Genomic DNA, 4,239 nt, shown 5'->3' with positions numbered 1-4,239 from the left:
TTTTTCTGGGGGCGGGGAGAGAGGGAGCTTTGAGTTGATTGCTTTTGCTTCCCAGAACCTCAAGATGGACCTCCTTCTCCAAGGACGTCTGGGTCTACACATCTGACAGCCCGCAGGAGGGCAAATGTTTTGAGATTGCCCTTGGAGGTGAGGCCTGTGGTCCCCACCGAGTCACCACGTGAGGGTTTCAGGTGAGGATGGAGGAGCCTGGGAGCGAGACGTGCTGGGGAGCAGCTGGGCTAGGCCTGGCACTGCCCTTCACTCTGGCCGAAGGTCTCCTGCATCCTCCCACGCCTGGAGGGCAGACTCTGACCATGTGTAACCAGTGTGCAGGGATAAAGATCCTGACTGGAAAGGATCTCTTGTATCTTTCACCCCAAGAGGACTTGCTCATTTTACAGGGCCCAAGTGGTAGCAAAGAGGCTGGATGGTCCGCCAATCAGAGGTAGGAACACAGAGAGCTCAGGAGTACTCAGTTCTCCACAATCACCCAGGTCCCCAGGTCTTAGCCTCCGTCCTAGTTGGATAAACATTTGCTGAATGTCAAAGCACTTTATAAACTGTCAACTGCTAAACGCATAGTGATTATTGCCCCCATATGGTAATTATTATTGCCTCCGCAGGCCAGGCTCTGCGGATGTAAACTGAGGATGTTGGAGTAGATGATGGATAAAGTCCTCTCCAGCTATAAATTCTATGTCTAAGACTTCATCCTCCACTTCTGCCAAGTGGGCTGAAATGATCTCCCTCCCGGGTTTCTGGGAGAATTAATAAATCTGGGTGGCTTATGGTATGCTGTGGAAAGCCCCCTACAGAGCCAAGTGCCAGCGTCTGAATTGGTTTAACCCAGTGGCCTCCAAATGCCAGACTGAGAAGTAGTGCTGGTCCATGGCAAACTTTTCACTAGTTCAAGGCAAAAATGAGAAAAATAAAGATAACATAGCGAGTTTCATAAAGCCAAGCTTATTTAATGTAACAGATAGTCCTTTATTCTGGGATATGCTTTTGCTCTTTTTTTTTTTTTTCGGTGTTAGTCTTTTTGTTAAGAAAAGGTAATGAAAACAGATGGATAGTTTGAGAAAACTGTTGTTAGTTGGTGAAATCGCCGGTTTGGCAAATTTATGTCAGTCCCTACAATTAGAGGAGAGAGAATCCTGGTCTGTGAAACTCAGTTCTGGGGATCGCTGTTTAATAGAATTCGTACTTGCTGAGGATTCATTTAGTATACGTATAGGTCAGCTGAGCAGCTAAAAAAGGATTTCAGCATTCAAAAGGGGGTATGTGAGTAGCGAATGATGTAACAAACAGTATATTCTTCAATGGAGAAGTTACAGCCTCGGGACTCAGCTTGGTACTCAGCACGTGCCGATGAGATAAGAGAGCGTAAGTCTAATTTCCCCATGTCCAGGGAAAACTGACTCTCTGACTGGTGCCCCTCAGTCTGAACTTTGTGAATTCTTGACAACAGAGGCTGGATCGCGTGGCAGCCCTCTTCCTCCTCCCCTGTTCGGAGCTATTGCGCTGTAGAAACCCTTCCCAGTGCTCCACACCTGTGTGTGGGGTTGAGGTGGAGGGAGGGCTTGTAGGAGGACTGGAGCGGGGTTCTCGGGCCTCTTGGTTCAAAGGCACAGGCCTGCAGGGCGTGTTTGATCTCCCTTCACCTCCTACCCAGAGATGGGCAGCCAATTCCAGGTGCTGAGGTTGGGAAGGAGAGTGGGGGAGACCACACCCCAAGGAGCCAAGGGTTCTGGGAAAAGATAATTCTGGCCTGGGAGCTCTGTGAACATCACATGGCCCCTCCGTGTCTGGGCAAGGTTGATATTTGGCCTCCCGTACCACTTCTTTTGGGAGAGCACAGGGGACATTAGGGAGGGCATCTATAAACAGATAGGGTAGGGGGAAGGCAAGAAGTGTGAGTCTCTAGCTCCTACTCTTCATCAAGCTGGTTTGTTGGAGATGTGGGTAGGAAATCTTTGGGGGAAATACATGCATATGTAGGAGTCTCTTTGAAATGGGAACTGTAATAGGCCAGGGGATTGTTCTTGCATGGAGGTGGTACCATCTGCGGATCTTGAGGAAATGCCTCTGCGATTGAGGACCACACTCCCAGCTTCTACTAGGGCTGACTGTGGTCCAGAAGGGAATTCGCCTGGGATGGAGTTGAAGTCTTGCATTTTGCAATAGCCATCTCAGATTGGCCATTGACTCACGCATCATTGACACAAGGCAGGCTTGGGCGGTGCGGGAGGGCTGTGTGATAACAACAGCTTTGACAGAACACTTACTAAGTATCAGCAAGTGTTGGGTGCTTTTTATAAATTTTATTGAATATTTCTAATCCAGGGAGGTAGGCATTTTTATTTCCATATGTGAAATCAGAGTGAGTCATGACAATCTGACCTGCTGTCAATGTTGAATAGCTACACTAAATTTTTCTAACATTGTTGGAGAATGACAGTTTTCTTAGAAATTAATTTTCTCTGAATTGGAATTTTACTTTCAGCACTATGTTTTTGTTTTCATCATTAGGATATCTATTCTTTAAATTATAAAAATAACAGAGTCATGATTTTTAAGAGACAGAAAGTTATAAAGTGAAAGGTAAAAAAGTAACTCTTCTCTATGCTTCTTTTATCTGCTCCCCATATGGCTCTTGGTCTTGTGTATTTTTCCAGAAGTTTCCTATGCAGTTACATGCATTTTTCTTTAAAAATGTTTCCTACAGGTGGAATGACACTATACATTCTCTCCTTCAAATTGCTTGCTTCTTTTCTTTCTTCTTTTTCCCTCCTTCTTTCTTTCATTTCTTAAAATACGTTCTTGGAGACTGTTCTGAGCAGTACACAATAGATCTGCTTTATGCTCTCTCTCCCTTTTAAAAATAGCTGTACAGTACTCCATTGTGTGGATAGTCCATAATTTATTTAGCCAGTCTCCTGCTGATGAACATTTAGGCAGCTTCCAGTGTTTTGCTATTTCAAACAATGTTACAATGAACAACCTTGGATGTGTATATATTTTGTGTTTGCTGCAAATACATTTTTACGCTAGGTCAAATGTTTTAAATTGACAGCCATGGTCAAATTACCTTAAAAAAGGTTAACCAGTTCTGATGGATTTGTTTTTCTAAAGTGAGTTTACCTGCTGCCGTACTCTCTTATACATAGTACATAGAATAGTTAAACTTTGGTTGAGGGCATGAGCTCAGTGATAAGTGGTAACACACCCTGCCCTCTGAGGCTGGGAGCCCATGGGGATTAATAGGGCCCGCTCACCTGCAGCTGGCAGACCTGAGGCGTACTCAGTTCCAGCCACCTTTGTCATTAGGAATGCCAGCCCATGGTTGTCAGATATTAGGAATTTTAAACAGAAGGTGATACCGAGCAATGGGCTCGCTCTGCTCTCCGTGATGCGAGCCAATTACTTACAACGAGTTAAAGGTGGAGAAAGGAAGTTTAACTAAATTAGCCAGCTAATCAGAAGATGGGTGACTAATGTCTCAAAAACTCATCTTCAAGGATTATGGAATCTTGAGGCAGTTATATAGGGAAAATGGGCAGTGAGGAGCCGGTCCAGGGATATTGGTCTCCAGGCAGGACAGGCCCCAGGCATCACATCGTTTCATTCTTCTGTCATCTGTGATGGACACCTTGTAGGTGTGTTTCCCGCCTGTGGTCAGCCTGTTCCTGGAGGGAAACTCATAGAACAAAGTTTTAATTTATCAGGGTATCAGGGAGTACATACGTAAGTGGAGGCCATAAATCAGGAGAGCATGTGAATTTTTTAGAGTATGTGCAGAGCAGCGCGTAATCACAAAGAGGAGGGGCTGGGGCCATTTAGTGTAACAAGATGGCCTCACTTATGCTCACTCACAGTTTCCCCCCTGTTAGTAGTAACCCATAATCTTATGGTCAAGGGGGAGACAGGGTGTCCTACTTTTTCTAGTTACTTCCTGCTGAATCAGGATGTCGTAGGGAGACCATAGCATGGAAAAGAGTCAACTGTGAAAGACATATTTTAGCTCTCCAAGGGGTTCCGCCACGCATTTTCCCCCCGATACTGGTGGGAAAGTTTCCTGTGATTTGGGGGCTGCCTTGACCCGGGAGTGATACATCCAGGGTTTTATGTCTGCAAGTTTTACGGATGAGTGAGTGAGTGGTGAGAAGAATCTCAAAAGGGCCTGTCCATTTGGGTGACAACTGGTTTTAGAGTCCCTGATCTCTCCAAGTTTTCAGCAAA

At 45.5% G+C, this 4,239-nt stretch overlaps 1 long non-coding RNA gene across 5 annotated transcripts in view; it reads left to right on the top strand.

Annotated features, from left to right (window-relative positions):
• Nucleotides 1-4,239, top strand: part of LOC103564014 (uncharacterized) — a 48,300-nt gene that overhangs the window by 12,985 nt on the left and 31,076 nt on the right. The window contains exon 2 of one of the 5 annotated variants that reach the window (XR_011541768.1): nucleotides 56-147. The exons of 3 other annotated variants lie outside the window; for them this stretch is intronic. This is a non-coding gene — a long non-coding RNA (uncharacterized lncRNA). Of the gene's footprint in view, nucleotides 1-55; nucleotides 192-4,239 lie in introns of all 5 variants that reach the window. One more of the 5 variants, XR_011541769.1, reaches the window with a different exon arrangement.

Source organism: Equus przewalskii, chromosome 1 (genome assembly GCF_037783145.1).
Source record: "Equus przewalskii isolate Varuska chromosome 1, EquPr2, whole genome shotgun sequence".
Classification (NCBI taxonomy): Eukaryota; Metazoa; Chordata; class Mammalia; order Perissodactyla; family Equidae; genus Equus; species Equus przewalskii.
The sequence above is the reverse complement of the archived record's forward strand: the minus strand, read 5'-3'. Positions and strand labels throughout refer to the sequence as shown.